The sequence below is a fragment of the Pieris brassicae genome, chromosome 4 (assembly GCF_905147105.1).
Source record: "Pieris brassicae chromosome 4, ilPieBrab1.1, whole genome shotgun sequence".
Taxonomy (NCBI): domain Eukaryota; kingdom Metazoa; phylum Arthropoda; class Insecta; order Lepidoptera; family Pieridae; genus Pieris; species Pieris brassicae.
In genome coordinates, this window is record NC_059668.1 from 3642161 (window position 1) to 3659933 (window position 17773).

Consider the following 17773-nt stretch of genomic DNA (forward strand, 5'->3'; position numbering starts at 1 on the left):
GAATTCGTATCTCACCTCATTAACTTTCTATGCCTAGATCAACCAATCCAGTTCTGATTTCACAAAACAAACCCAGCGCGCATTAAAGTGCAGTTATTGTGCACACATACATGCATTGCCGAGATTTAGATGTTATTTAATCTGTGATAGTGTTGAGTTATATGTACAAGTAAACTGGAAATACGTAGCTTCGTTGTTTCTTTCTGCTGAGTGCGGACGAGCCGAGACGTTATACCGCGCGAATCGGCTACATCAGCATACGCTATCTACATGGAGCTGTTATTACAATATAACTACTTAGGGTCTTTACAGAAAAAGGGTACCGATTTCTAAAAGGCCGACAATTCATGAGTGAGCCTACTGTCATTGAGAGTATCCATGGGCGTAATCACTTAACATCAGAAGAGCCCTTAAATCCTGCCCGTTTGCTCCCTTTTCTATAAAGAACATTATATCTATAGAAAAATTCTATTATATCTATAGATTACATAAAGATTTTGACCCTACTGAAATTATATCTCAGTTTGTTCAATTTTATTCACATTTTAGAAATTTAAAGTTCATTTGTTTAATGACGTCATCTACGTAAAGTAAATGCGGGTCTGGACTACTCTTCCAACATTATCTTTTAATATTTAATGGATAGATTGATACTTACCTATAACGAAAGCTATATTAAATACTAGGGTCACTTTCTTTATACACCAGCACATACATAATGTTAAGTGTATTTAATATACTGATACGATGTAAAAAAAATTTTTTTCATAGTATCAGTGTCGAGGTACTTACCTATTTTACGGATATAAAATTTCAAACGGTCTTTCTTAAATATTATTTACAACCTTAAAGGCCAAATAAAAGTTACATTTGCCTATAAAAATATTAAATACAACTCTATGGATATCCTCGGTCTCTGTAAATCAGCATATGCAAAGTGGTATAGCAATAAATCTAGCAGCTCTTGCTCGTTCTCGCATCATGTTACATCTTAATTTCAGACTTGGAGCCTGCGAGCTACAGATACGGCCTTTATCAAAATCGTTTAAATTAATGCGAAATTAAATTAAGTGACGCAAATATTATGATAAAGAATACGATGGGTTTTATTTATATTGTATTTTATGTGATTAAAAATTTGGTACTACGTGAAATAAAATTTTAATTGTTTGACAGTTATAGTATGTTGTATGGTTTTACAATTTGTTTACGTTATACACAAATTGTAATTAAAAACATTAATTAATTAAATTCTAAGTTACAATACCGAGCTATACATTAAATTCTTATAGTAATTGATATGTTAAATTAGCTTTTAATTTATATCAAAAATGACTCGTACCAATTGTGACTGATTATTTAAATATAGGGCCCCGCAAGGCTCGAACTCCCAATTGAATACTACAATTATTTTATTTATTCTTTGCACATCACTGATAATTTTCAAACATCATATTAATTTTGCTTTTTCTTTTGTTTCAGGTGGTCGTCATGTTATTAAACATTTATGCTTGGTAGGCCTAAACGCAGAGCGGACTTAATTCGACACACGAAGTAATTTGATATATAGAACGAAAATTTTATCATACCCGTTTAACAACTGCATTTATCAATGCGTTCAAAATAAGAATTTGTTAAGGCATATAGCCAAGTTCGCGTCCACTCGCCTGACACAATTTGACATCACGAGGTCAAAATATCAAAGTCAAATATCGAATAAATTTTCCTTTGAGCCCACACGATCGCTTAGGCAACCGACTACTGAAGATTTATTGTCAAAAATTTCCCGTTAGTAACGCTCAGCGAGCACTCCGCGTATCACTATTTCACAAATAAAAGAACCAGTCGCGATAATATCGTCGACTATAAATTATATATGAAAAATACACGTACAGCCCGCTTATTTATCGCTTAGCTTGAGTTATGTTAATCTCAATGATTAATATTGATTAATATTAATTAGCTTTCGATACAGAACGTGAGAGGTAGGTTTGAAAGGGGGCGTGTACGAGTTCAAAGTTGCTATCAGTTAGGCTAATCTGATACGGTGGCTCCACTAGGCATAGGTCGAGTTCCCGCGTTGTCGTGATATATTGTCCAGCATCAGCCAGCATAAATCCTGAACGCCTGCTGAGGTACACGAGACGCGGCCGAGCTGCCTCCAGCTTCAAATAGAATTCTGTTTTTATTTATCGTGCGAATCGTACCGTATCGATCACTCCATCTGCTAAACGCGATCTCGGCTCGAATTGTATGGAATTATTGCTTCAATTTTGAATAATGTACAAATAGGTCAGGTTTTCTGATGACTTGCCATTTAACGATAACCATTGATGTATAAGTAGTTGCTTTCTCATCAACGCTTGGTCGCGCTTCACTTCAATGGTCAGAATGCGTTAATGAATATGTAAATATGTACTAGTGTATATTAAATCTGAAACTCATGTACAACGTCTGTATACGGTCAGAATTATCTTTATTATATTATAATTAAATGTTTGTGGAAAACCTTTGGCGATGTGACGTATTAAACAAATGTGGTATAAAATCAATAATTTCGTTACCTATACAAATATTAATAACGCTTATTGATTTTCAAACTAGAAAAGGGAATTTCTGTGAACGTACGTCACACCTGCCAGTCGAAATACGTAAAAAAGGCTTTATTACAAAAATATTCCATTTAATTAGTCGATAGCTTAACTTATTCTTAACTTACTCACTTAAATGACAAACAAAACTAGTTGTGCCCAGTATACGAATAGCTAATTTAATTAAGTTATATCTAATATAATTTATTTTAAGATACAGTAGTTGTAATATTTTTGGATTCCTATAACATACGTACGTGTAATATCACAAAGTAGTTTAAAAGTCGTTTGAAATTTGGCCATGATTCTTTCGTATTTTTTTTTAATATTGTATGTGCCAAATTATTCCTTTTTCTTTTTTACAATAATTTAAACTCACAGTTCCTTTATACATACGAATGGATTTTAATACGTATTCATTTAGAAAGAATCTGAGCCTAAGTTTTCTTGTGACTTATTTTGAATATATTGTAAATAAATGGATTATATACATATTTATAAAGCTTTCTCATTTATATAGGGGTTATATATTAGAATCACCTTGTGTTTTGCCTGTACAGTGAGTACAAGTTTCATCGAAACTATCGAGACTTTTGAAAATATTTGATTAATCCGAATCCGATTTTTAAATTGATTTTAATACCGTATTACACAATCACAATTGCGTCTTAATTTTATTCGAAAATTAACAAACACGACTATTAATGTAAAAATATTTTTTAGTACATTTATTATTTGGATTAAACTTGCTCACGATTATATACGTAAAATTGGTCATTGAAGCATTTCATACGTAAATAGTTAGGCACAATTTATAGTAATGTATAATAATTAATATTAATTAGATTATAGAGAAATACTTAAACTTGAAATCTAGTTGAAATGATTTATATGTTTGTGTTTGATGATTGTACTGTGTGAAATGTTGTATAAAATTATACGATTTATCACTTATAATATATATTTGAATGGGAAGCGATAATTTTTTGTACAATATCAACTAGTGCAAAATTTGCATTAAATAAAATTCTGTTACTGTACATTTTGTATTTTTATTACATTGGAACCTTAACAATTAAGAAAAGAAAAATATACTGTAGGAATTAAAACGAGTCAATCTCATAACGAACAATTAGTGATAAGTCCTACATTATGCTTCACGAATTCTTCAAACATACCCAACACAATATAAATATCAATTTATAAACTTAACCTTGAGGTCATTCCCCTCGAAGGTCATGAAAACACAACTTGACCTATCAGCTGTTCATTATCGATATAATTTCCGTGGCATTACATTGTTATTATGGGAGACGTGATCGTCACGAATGTACTGAAAGCAATTAGATATTTTTAGATAGATAATATTTAAAACTGCTACGTAATCGTAACTTTATTAATAAATTAAAGTTTACAATTACTTACTAGTTTTCCAATTAATAGTTTCTCGTACGATGAAATAAATGGGCATTCTCAAATCATAGACCAAAAGTTACTACTACTTAAAAAGGTAAAATTTGCTATAATATAATATTGAATCCCACAATATCTTTATAACGCCAATGAATAAGTGGAAGACTTGAAAGAGGCATTTAATTCATACATTTTTAAACATAATCGGTAAAATTCTGAGTCTGGACTCGAGAATCAAAAATAACCAATACGTTTTTGTCATAGGTACCTCTACTAAGCACAAAGTGTCAACTCTGCTATCTTAGCTTATCAAAGTCTTTTAAGTTATTGTCATTTTATTTAGTCTATTATATTATTATTTAAACCTATAAGAACTGTTTAAATAAACGTGCCTCAGCTTAAATCTTCACATAACATAAGAATATTAAAATAAAAGTGGATTCTGAAGAATAATACAGCTTGGCAGGTATATTGAGGAGTAGTCGCGTTGTCGTGCCAAACAGGAAGTTTATACGAGGCCGAAGAATATGGGGTTCGATGCCTTGCTAGCGAAATTTCAGCTTTATTTGCATACGCGTCATAGCAAGAGTTTTATTGTACGTCGTGAATAAATTTCGAGTGGGTAAGTTACTGCTGTGCTGGAATAATAGCAGTTTATAACTGTATTAAAGTGTGTTTGTAAACATTCTTAAAGATATCTTAAATCGGATAGAAATTTAATACTTCGATATTATTATATATTATCTGACCTTCATGCTAAGATGTTATTGGTACATAGAAACGATAGATTGATTAGTTATGATTTAAATATTAAATTAGCAATTTTTACTCAGTTTTACTATTCTTATTACCTGGACAATGACATTATGCGTTTTGGTACCAATTCGTCTATAACATAGGATTCATATGATGTCCCATTAAACCATACGGTTTTGGCTTAAAAGGTATTGTAAGAACCGTATAGGTATAAAAAAAACTATAAATGAACCAAACCAATAATATAACTTGGGATTCCCATGATGTCCCATTAAAATATATGGTTTTGGCTTAAAAGGTATGGTATGCCATGTATAGGTATAAATGATCCTAACCAATGACCCACATTATTGGATCCATAGTTTCTTAACAACGTAAATATTCTACATTAAAACTTTTTAATAAAACAAATATGTACTGTTAACTGATACCAAACTGTATATGTTTTACATTCTATTCTAGAAATTACTATTTGATACTGTACGCTGCATAGTAGTAAAAGGAGAAAATTGAAGTTCCATTTTCAAAAATTCCAATTTATTTAAAGACAAGAAAAGCTTAAGCACGTCTAAAGTATGATTTACTTGAGAGGAACTAAGCTGCATTTTTTATGGAAACCGTAAATTCGTCCGTCTGGGCCCGCAATAAATCAGCCTGTATTCCAGGATTACAGTTGGAGTAATGATTCAAGTCCACCTGGTGAGGGACTGCTATTATTTAGCGATTTGCTCGACCGTACGCCCAGTAACCACTTTTGGGGACTATGTGCTTAGTCTGCGGTACCTCGCCATATTTGAAAATAGAACATTCTACAGAATTGATATTAATTCTGATTACATTGATATATTCTGTAGTTTTTTACTCTAACATTAATGTTAGTTGAGATAGTTAGTATTTTTTAGAACTGAACATGAAATGTTAAGTGTCCTTGGCTAATGGACATTCGAACAGAGAACTCACGACTGGCATTAAAAATTGGTAAGGTCTGAAAAACCGTAAGTCAAATTGATCTTCTATCAAGCTTTTATATTCAAAATTATAAAATATTTTTAACGTTTTGTATGATTTTTGCAAACGTTTTGAATGTTGGTTAAACTCCACATTAATGAATAAATTTGATTTATTTATGATAAAAATAAAGCTAGACCAGATATAACTGTTGTTTAACCTACATATTATAATTAACGCAAAGGTGTTTTAAATTTAAAAATTGCAACAAACGCTTAAATATGTACGAAATTTCTTATAACAAGTTGAAAATACAAGCCCGAGATAGTGTTCTATGTTGAAATTAAGGCTCCCATGAAAGGCTTATAATTAACGGTCTAATTAGGAACGTGAGACTGCTTACTTTATTAGGTGGTTGGGGCTCGTGACGCTACGATGTCCTGATATCGGATTTTGGTACTTGTTTAATTAGGTACTTCAAGTTACAGCAACCCTTTAGTTTGCTCCACGTGTATTCTAAATAAGATAATATTAATTATATATATATAATGTTACATTCAATAAACATAAAAACATAATTATACCAAAATCCAAATCGTAATAATTGCTACGCGATTTTTATAAACAACAGTGTTATTTCATAATACCAAACGATTTTTTTTGTTTTGAAAATTTTGACAACAAATTACTAAAGACATAAAAAAATACGAATGTATAAAAATACTAAAATGTATAGTAATAGTGGAGGATATTAAACAAATCTCGAAAGTACCGACTGTAGCGCCATCTGCCGGGTTGATTTGTGAACTAAACCACTAAACCAAGGCACCACCCAAACGCATACAAAAAAATCATTCAAATTCGGTCCAGCCGTTTAAGAGGTGTTCAGTGATACACACACGTACAGTAGAACTAGGTATATTATTATGATATATATATATATATATATATATATTTAGCTTTATAAGCATATTAGTTATATATATATCACTAATATAGTTAGTATAGCAACAGAGTTCTAACACAGCGTGCAAGAATGTCAAGCTTCTATATCAGCAATAAATTAAACTATACGTCATACAATAATTAGCTATTGCATAAGCCACTGTACATATAAAGCTATCTGTCTTGCGTGTGCGCATCCATATTTTGCTGTCGATGGACATATTGAGTTATCTTAATTAGCGAAAACCACCCAAGGAATTGAGTTCCGACTGGAGCTTACCAACCGTTCCTTGCTTAAAGATTAATTATTTAGTACTACGCCGTAAAACCTATTTGAAAATATTTAAAAAAAAGGAATCTTAGTGAGTCTTTACAATTCTTGTTAAGGTGTTACTTACGCAATAATTCATGAACTTAAGATCAGCGCAGATAAAGTGAACAATAAATCACTGGCGCTAATCTTTTTAGGTCTGAGACTCAGATTTCTGAATCTTTTTCAGTATCATTCATCAATATAATAGGCAAGTAGGTGATCAGCTTGCTGTGCCTGATACAACCTGTCGACTTTTTGGTTCTAACGCAATCCGATTTCCTCAGGATGTTTTCTTTCACTGTTCGAGCAAATGTTAAATGCGCACATAGAAATAAAGTCCATTGGTGCACAGCCAGGGATCGAACCTACGAACTCAGGGGTGAGAGTCGCACGCTGAAGCCACTGGGTCAACACTGCTATAAAAATAACTCAAACTACTAAAAATATAGCCGTTGCATATTGCATAACAAACCTTTTTGATCGTTGAGTCTTAAATCAATTTTAAACTGGACCAAGTGTAAAGTTAAAATCATACTCGATACTGCTAGCTATATATTTCTCAAAATACTGTGATAATAATGTTGCTAAGGCGGTGTAGGTTATCGTTCAATAAATTAATTTTCAATACGATTAAGACACGCTATCAAGCATCGCGACTGTCTTTACGCCCACAGCAAATAATTAATATTTCTAAACATGAGCTATTAAGTTGTTATAGGTAATATAAAACCAATAAAATAATTGAAAAAACACCAAGAATTGAATTAGATTTTAAATATATCGTAGCGAAGTCTTAAATACAAATATTTTTAATCCTATTCTATTTCGAAAGACTCATTTACATTTAACAGGACATTATATACGTAGATAAACATTATGAATATGTCTTATAGAAATTAATATTTTTATAATCATTTGCTTATTAGGTGGAAATATATAAGCGGATAAGTAAAATCTCTGCCGCCTGCCGCCCGCCACCGGTTCTCACTTCAAAGAAGGGTAGTGAGTATCTTCCAACAGTCCCTGGTCAGCCATATGCCTAGGACCTCTTTATGCTAGAGTGACCGCTGCTGACTCTTAGAAAAGCGTGTGTCTTCTACAAAGTTTTTTTGGAGCGAAATAATAGAACTATAGAGGAAGGACATGACACATCAGTATATTAGTATTCAAGTATAGAATATAAACAAAAAACTTATTATTATTCCGCACTATGCGTTTGACATTGATGATTGACAAAACATTAGGTTGGATGGAATCTTGTACAATTGTTCATGCCAGTCGCTTAAACATGTCATGTTGATATTATCGTTCGCTGAATTTTAATGAAATTGCCTTAATTATGTACTTATTTTAGTGCTTTTCCCGAATGCTGTTCAGATCTAACTCATATTAACTATCTATAAAGCAAAGCAAATGGTTAGCGATATTTGTAAAAAGCTGAGAGGCCGGAGAAGGAAGTTATAATATTAGGATAATAAGAAAAAAATGAAAATTGTTATCTAACATTTGTAAAGATTGGAAATAACGGGCTTTATCATTATTATTATTTATTACAAAGCACATTTAGTATACTTTTGAATTATATCTATCAAATTAAACATTATTAATAACAGTGTTTTATCTAAAGATTTGTAATATTTTATCTGTGTTTTAACGTAGTGGTAAATAACAAATAAGTGCGTAATAAGTTTAAAATATTTTAATGTCATAAATAGCCTAATATTTGTGAATAAGTCTAACACTAATTTGATAAGTATTTAAAATGAAATGTTTTTAAAAACGAAATATCACCTCACATAGAGCATCTGATAAAAGGTGCGTGAATTTTACCAACCTGGACAGCAGATAAGATGACAAGCAACGCCACAATACGCCTAAAATACTTTAATAAATCACCTACTTTACCGTTGCATAAACGAAATGGATATAAAAAATACCGAACTGTGTCATTATATTTGCGCAATAAATAACACAAAAATCACCTGTAAATGCAAATTCGACCATGAAATATTGGTACCGAGTATTGTTAATTTTTTAATACCAGCTTTACCTCTGTTAGCGGGTGGTAAGGTGCAATATCTGTGAATGCACCGACTTCGAGTATATACGAATATAGTCGTTATGCTTATAGAAATAAGTTCTATAGTGGTAACTGCGTTATATTATAGCTAAAAAGGTTACATTTGAAGCGTCTATAGAGAAGTGGGCTGTAATTTATCACCTCTTTTACATTGTAATTGCGTAAATCATGCATTTATGACACTTGGTCACAGTCAGCTTTGTCTCCGATATACCGCGGTTTCGCTCGTTATAACTATGGAAAACATCGTAAATATTCAAGTATTGTATAAATCAATACACCAGAAAACTTTTGTATTTTAATTTTTGCAAGAAAAGAATTTAGAGCTGTGTCTAAACATCGATATATATAGTAGGTTAGTATTATTTTTGATAATTGTTAGTATTTATTTATCTTAGTATATCTATCGTACTTTGCAATGGCTACTCCATACAGCATCTTTTTTAATCATAGATGACATTTGTTTTACCACTTAAACCAAGGCGACGGCTACTGAAAATTTGATAGGTTATTTATAGGCCATATTGCGAGTGATTAAGTCCTGTCCACATTAACGAAGTATAGAAATATAAATTGAATTTAAAGACTTAATTAGTGATCCCCAGGCACGTAACGTTGACGTTTATCTTATCTGGTAGAGCACGATCCGCGCATGTCCTGCGCAAGCGTCGTTTGATATAGCCCACTGAGGATTTATGCCCGTGTACGCGATACTTGTACTGGATGTTTCGGTTTGTTTACTATTTTATAACCTTACTATATTATTATGCTTTAAATATATGAACAGAACAAGCACCTGGGTCTATAGGCAGAACAGAATTTAGTAATCTGTGACCAATACTAAGGAAAAAAGACTAATTAACTTATAAATACTACTACTATAAGTATAATAAGTCTTACGTTGTGGCTTCACCAAGGAACAAAAACTCTCACAGTAGTAAAATCGCTCCGTGAGACCTGCGGAGTACTCAGGAAACTTCTGAGCTTCTGGAAGGAACTAGGCTGGTGAGATTAGCCCGGATTTTATGCACAACGGACCAAATGATAGTCAAAAGATGCGCAAATTAAGTGCAAATCTATGAATATTACTGAAACATTATATAAAATATAAACAACATCTGATTTTATAATGTATCGTATCTATGATTATTAATATAATCAATTTAATTGAAATTAACAAAACAATATATTTTTTATTTAACAATAGCATCTACAAGTGTCCCTTAAATGACATAATACAATTAGTCACCCGCATATTAAATTATTCATCGACTATACTAATACCACCATCGCAAAAAAATCGTAAAACTCTGCGGTAGGTACATAATCAATTGATGAGGATAGTCGGTCGCTCACGTCTTATTACACAGGTTGACTATTAATGTTATTAGGAATATATAATTACGATCTTATCGAATCGATTTTTAACTTCATTCACCAGGGTAATTCTTATTTTTGAATGATGCCATAACATAATATTTGCGTAATATTCCGTTGTAAACACATTATTTTATGCAAGAAAATGATACGGGATAAAAGCGTTATTAATTATATAATAACGATTAATATATACATCGTGGTGTATACAAATTTTAAAATTTTAAAAGATGGTCCCTGTGGCCTTGAGTATCTTTAATGCTGGTAGCATTTTCTCTCTGTGTGTCGATTCTTATTCGTTGAGCGAAGAAAGCACCGGCTCTGATGTCGCCGGTAGGTACTATCAGGCAGGCGCTAACTTAAATCTTTAATAAGCACCTGTGCACTTGAACGCTACGGCCAGGGTCTCTACTCCGAAGAGGACAAAATCAAAATCAAAGCTGGAAGAAATACTTACATTTTACCCGTTTATTATAATTTTAAAATTTTAATTTCAAATCTTATACAATCCCGATGTTTTGATAATGCTTCACTTAGACACTTGGCCCGGCGTGTCTTTGCCATACATTGTACTTTAAATAACTGTTTGTAAAAGGAATGCATCACACGCAAAACAAATACATTCTATTCGTAGACACACTTATAAATATTGGTAATGCTTCCGTGACATATTTGGTCATGGCGCCCACAATGACGCCACCGTTGTGAATTGTCCGCACAGTATTGAAATAACATCGCGTTCGTTGTCCACTCTCCACAATTTCACAGTATAGCACGTACAGCCTTGTTTTAAGCTTTAATACGTTTAATTAACTCGTTGAGATAACTTCGTGTCGTTCGAATATATTGCTTAGTCATAAGTGTATTTAAATTGTGCATGTAAAGACAAGATTTATTTATATTTAGTCAATGTATGAAATAGGTAAAAACCGATTTTATTAATGAAATATTTTTGAAATTTGTATTAACAAAACCTTTTATTAATTATTAAATATCTAGGAATCACTTTTCAAAGGCATTAATTGACTTTGAAGGGGTATAGATATAAATCTTGATTATAGATTTGACTTGCAAACTCATTTGACTCATTACTCATTTCCAGGTTGTGACTTAGTTTGAGTCGAAATCCGTTCAAATTAGACATAATCACCGGGGCATAGTTAGCTTTGCCACCGATATACCGCAGTTTCGCTCAGAAATCATCGTATATATTAATATTGTATAAATCTATTGCTTTGAGTAAACTCCTGTGTTTTAAATTAACGCAAGAAAATAGTTAATATGATCTAAAGAATGAATTTATTTAGCAAAAATGTGTCTAAACACCCGTAGGTGTGTTTTAATCTTGCAATAGGACAGGTACATATCAGTCTCTTTTTTATTTACACGCAAAACCTCTATAAAATAAACCTGTAATACATCAGATGTGCCTGTTTTGGTGATCAGCTAGTCCTGTGACACATAGGCCTCTTCCAGCTGCTTTATTTTCTATTTCTTATTTTATAAGTTCTTGTCCAAATTGCCCTCAGTTCACTTTATTGTATTATAAAAATAGATAAAACAACTATTAAAATTAAACACCATCCAAGAATAACGAAAATTAAAAGCCAATAAACAACACTAAACCATAATATTATGTTATTATAATGAGCTAACTGTCAACACGGGCCTTAATTAAATAAAATTGAAATGAGAATGCTAAATGGATTTTACGTGCTTTCATTAAAGTCCGTTTCGTATATTTTCGAACATTTATTACTCTGTGCGAAATGTTTCGATCGTTATTCATATTTCGTTAATTCTCCTTTAAAAACAACATGTTCTCATTAAGGCATCCCCGCCTAAAATATGTGAAATTAAATTATGAAAATTTTAACTATTCATGGAAGGTTTTATCATATGTGAATGTGCGAATTAAATGGTAGCGAGGTAGCGTGCGTAGTATTTTAAATGTTTGTTAAGCATTTGATAATTTACAAAGTTTTTATGCTGGAATGTTATTGAAGACGGGGGTTTTTTAAGAAATTAAAAAGTGTAATAAAATTTAAAATAAACTTGATGTACGAGAGTGTTAATCATTTCAATATAAAAGTCTACATAAAACTAATAAATGTATTTATGTAACAATATTATAAATTATGACAAAGCTTTTAATTATCATAATTATTTATTATTACTTGTTGTCTATAAACTGTTACTATTCTACCCATACAATGACAACTTTTGGTCAAATTGTCTCTTTAGAAATTGGCGCTATAGAGAGTTAGTCTGTTATTTTAAACCCTATTTAACAATTAACAAACCCTAGTTAACCGCAGCGTTCAGCTAGAGTGGTCGACTCTCATCCCTGAAGCCATAGGTTCGAACCCCGACGTTTTTATGTGCACATCGTAACACTCGCTCGTACGATGAAGGAATAAATACTGAGGAAACCGGAACTATTTAGTCCCAAAGAAACAGCGCGTGTCAGACGCAGAAAGCTGATCGCTTATTTGTCTAATCAAAAATCACGTAACAGATACAGGAATCTGAGACCATGACCGAGAGTTGTAGTGCTACTGATTTTTTTTTCTTTTTTTTTATCAGATTTTACGTAAACCACAGGAAACGGGACATTTATATAGCTTTAAATACTAATAAAACAATAAATAATTGTATATATCTCATAAAAAAAACGCGTCTTACTCCAGAAAGGTATCTTTTAATACTCAAGTCTTAATCATTTCTTTCTTTCTCATTGCTTTTTTAACACCCAAAAAACAGTTGTCCTGTACCCACTTAATTTGACATAAACTCTAAGCTAAGTGGAAATTTTTACGACTTGTTTTGAAATGCAACTGGCCACTGACAAAACAAGTGTTTTAAATTAACGCGCAGTCTAGGCGCGTAGGAAATAAAACTAAAAAAAGTAATGTGTGGAATTGTTAACGAAGTAGAATCTATTTAAATTCAGTACGGTCATGTAGTTGATAAATTAAATAACATTTTAGGTTATGTGTAAAGCTTTAACGTTGCTGCTTATAATTACTAAACGTCCTATAATAGCAAAATAATAGATTTGTTAATCTAAGGGAGTATAAGAAAATCTAATTACTACATTAAATATCTAATATGTAGAATTATTCAGAGGTTGGCGTAACGATATGGTTGTGCATGGCTTAAAAATTAAGTGATAAATCTACCTATGGTAGAAGCCTACGATGTGTAATTTAAAAACACTATTCTGAAATAGCTTTTCACATTTATTTAAATCCGCTAAAGTGAAATCCGCTTAATATAATATGATATTAAATATCATGAGCACTTGATAGTTATTTAGCCTTAGGCGAGATATTGTAACTCAATAACGTTAGTTGGTTACAATTTGAAGAAAAAAATCATTTAGACAAAGCAATTAAATCTTAAAATATAATACTAAAAATAACAAAACACACGAATCTTGAGATAAATGCACTAACTAGCCCATAAGTCCTTTCGACAATCCAAAAGATAGGCAATAAAAGTAACAAATAAGCTGAGAGAGTTTACTAGACAACGTCCCAGAAACATTTGTTAGGGGACCATGTAATTTTTTACGCGAAACACAGCAATGCGGTACACTTTACAAAAAAGTAGATGAGAATAAACAGACGACGGCGAATGGCGAGAGAGCCCGAATTTTGAATACAAATGTAAATTAGTATCTCCACTAATTACCCCGGCAGACACGTCCAGGGCTATGCGTCTTGTGGACTTACTGAGGACGTAAATTTTTTACCAAGACCGAGAATTGATAGCCCATTTTTCTCATTAGCTGCAAATCAATGCGTAATTCAGTCGGTCGTAACTGTGAATCATTGGCCTTAGAACTAACACTATTTCTTTTTAAAATCGTCACAATTTTAGTTATAATAAAGTAAAGTAAAGTATCTCGCAAGTTCTATAGAACTGTATTGTATTTATTCTTTCAAAGTTCATTTGTCTTATGTATGATAATTAATGAATAAAATTGACGTTTACATCCATCAAAGAAATTAAATGTGTTCTGGTGCAAACCAAAGACAACACTTTGTATTTCTATTATACATGTATTTTTTTTAACTAAAACTACAGCTAACCCTATATCTTTTCCGGTGAGTAGCAGCCCTTAATATAAAAGCCTCACAAACCTACATATTTAACACATCATTTGCTGTCATCCTCCTCTGTCATTTGTCGCAAATTTTCGTATCTTTCACCGTTTCGAGTGTTCATATTCGTCCTACATTTAAATAAGGTATATTTGGTATAAAATTATCACTAATTAAACAGGTTTGATTAAGGAAGGACTTATTGGAGGCCTTTCGATGTAGTCAGCAATAACTTATGTGCTGTCGAATTTGTACAAAATCATAAATAAAAATGGTTATAAAATATTTTTAATAGATATACCTAATCTCTCTACAGGTACAACTTGTTTGATTTTCATTCAATCAATTTTGTAGAGCTGAACATTCATTCATATTCACATTGATCAATAGTCTAAAATTATAAGATATTACACCTAATATTTACCCTATAGTTTTACCACCATTTATACTGTAACATTAGTATAGTCAAATATATCAGCAAAGTATGAACAACTCCTCCAAACACTCTCCATGGTAAATACGGTAGAAGAAGCAAAGAGCTGCAAAGAATGTGACTTGTCCATGATTGGAACCACTCTTCATTGAATACGGTCAAGTGGAAGGTGTTGGTACTGGGGAGCTCCTCCATTCGGTGTATCAACGCGCAGTATTTTAACGTTAGTTCCATAGGCCGGCAACGCACTTGCGAGCCTTCTGGCAATGTGAGTGTCCATGGGCAGCGGTATCGCTTCACATCAGGTGAGCCTCTTGCCCGTTTGCCTGCTATTACATAAAAAAAAAATATTTTAGGATGTAAACTTATTTTTTATAAGTAAAACCATTTTCTATAATACTTTACCGATTTAAATATTCTTACTGTCCCTTCGTTAGTTTAGCTACGTCGAAGTCTTCTTATGCAATATAAATTATCCATAGCAGCCGCACTGTTTTTGGCTTTATCACACCCCTAAATGCATACCTAACCGTTTTCAAATGAAACAATAGCATGTGAAATGCAGTTTGAACCAGTTTAAAGCTGCGTGGAAATCACATAAATCATTTAACTAATAAATAACTCAGCTCACGGTTTATAATAACGTTGCATTGTACTCTCTGTGCTTAATGTAAGAGACAATTACAAGCGACGAAGGGTTAAATACGTAAATCATGTGTTGAAATACATTTTGTTTAAATATTGTGCCTATAATACGAAAACAGTACAAACTCCATTTATTTTTAGTAGTCTGTGCTGTCTCTGTTAAAATCAAATTTAGAAAAATTACGGTAAATGATGTGGAAAATATAAGCAATTGAGATAAAACATTTTATTTGCTACATATAGATATTATGACGTATAATGGTCCTAGTATACTAGTAACACCATTTGATTACGATAACGCTTTTAATTACAAAATTGTGAATACAATTCTTAAAAGTCATAATTTATTTACAAAATGTATAGTACGGTTCTAACTTATTACCTTAAATCACAAAGATACATAACCAACCAAAAAACAAAAGCCAAACGTCAGAAATTAATAAGGTAAAACAAGCTAATTATTGAAATAACAGTAAAAAGTAGAACTTTTGTCACTCAACTGCAATGAAAAAGGTTAACCTATGTAATTCCTGAACTAAAGTAAAACAGCGAATCGTATGTCCAACCGAATCGGATGTCACCTTCGGAGGCACCCAGGCACTTTGAAGCTAAGAAACTATTGTACTGCCAAATCACTGTCCTTGCTATGTAAAACTATTATTAAGTAGATCACAAGAGCAAATTCTCGTAGTAAGTATATAATTATTTAAGTGTTTAAGACATTATTAAAATTTATAAAAATTGTACATATGTATGGAATAAATTATTTGCTTGTTAATAGTTAAACGTCACCAGTTCATACCAACCAATATTACCTCGGTCCAAAATGAACTCATTAATTCCATATACATTTATGGGACAGGGGGAAACCTTTTAGAATCAAGTAACAAGGTGTAGAAGAAATTTCAGCTTAGTATAACATTCTAGATCAATAGTATTTCTGTTAAACCATACTTGAGAATATTCTCTAGAAATAGTTTGTACTTGGGAATACTAGGCAGTAAATGAGGTTTGAATATAATTCGAACACAGTAAGTACTATAGAACTTATCAATGCTCTAAGTGTAACATAGTAAAAAAGGCATTAAAATTAAACAAGATATATTATCCCATAGTTGCTATGCTTGAATATAAAAGTGTTTTTATTACTGTTTAATAGACAAGCAAACATCGCACGAATTCGGAATAGATAAATACGGTCACGTAAAACTTTTACACTAACGACCTCCATGGAAAAAGCTGTGTGGAATTTTCCACTGCACGGATTGGATAAGTGACTGGAGGATTAACTTGTTTTTGGAAAATTTTAATATTTCGTATTTTTTTCCTTAAATTGTCTGTTGACGTATTCAAAGACGCGTTATAATAATTGTACAAAATCAACGAGGTTATATTTTATTGTATTGAAATTGTTTTAATAATCAAAGTAAGTGCATATAGAAATAACCTACCACTATCACATCATAACAAAATAGCCAAAGTTGATTTATTATTATTATCTCCTTAACTCTCGTACTTTATACGATGGAATGACTATTAGACAATAGTAACTAAAGGTGACAGAAACGCCATTGCTGCGACATTTTTTTATAACATCAAGCAAACGCAGGGGCTGGAAGGCTCGCAAATGCGTTGCTGGCCTTTTAAAAATTGGTACGCTATTGTCTTGAAAAAAGCTCAGTTGAATTGGTTCAAAAATACTTCAGTGGGCAGCTCCACAAAGTGGTGGTTCATGGCAAAAACTGACTTAAAAAATGAGAAAATATGGTTGGAATTTATGCCTTGATGACCGATTATGAAACTCAGCTGCAGGTATTAATCTGACTCCTCCGAACCGACTTCAAGCTAAACGCGGTAGAAGATGCAGAGAGCTGCTGAAAGAGTAGACGAATTGAACCGCTATTCATTGAATAGGGTCAAGTGGAAGGATGGGATTTGGGGAGCTCTTGTCCGAAGTAAGAAGAGAAGTCCATCTGGGACCAAATTTGTGCGATACACGGTTGCAGTGAACCGGAGTGAAGTACCTCGCTGAGCATACAAAGACGCTTTTTCATAGATGCTAAATTAACTATTCCAAATGACTGCAAAACTGAACGTCGTTCGATGTGTCAAAGCCCAGTATTCTAATGGTGGAGTAGCTAGGTTAAGCCAGCGTACATTTGT

General features: G+C 32.2%; 1 protein-coding gene across 1 annotated transcript in view; it reads left to right on the top strand.

Moving 5' to 3' along the window:
• LOC123708326 (homeotic protein ultrabithorax) overlaps window positions 1-3562 on the top strand; it is a 97258-nt gene extending 93696 nt beyond the window's left edge. Inside the window, exon 3 of the mRNA XM_045658998.1 lies at window positions 1483-3562. The gene's annotated coding sequence lies outside the window, so the exon portion shown is untranslated. The remainder of the gene's footprint in view (window positions 1-1482) is intronic.
• The last annotated feature ends 14211 nt before the right edge of the window (window positions 3563-17773 follow it).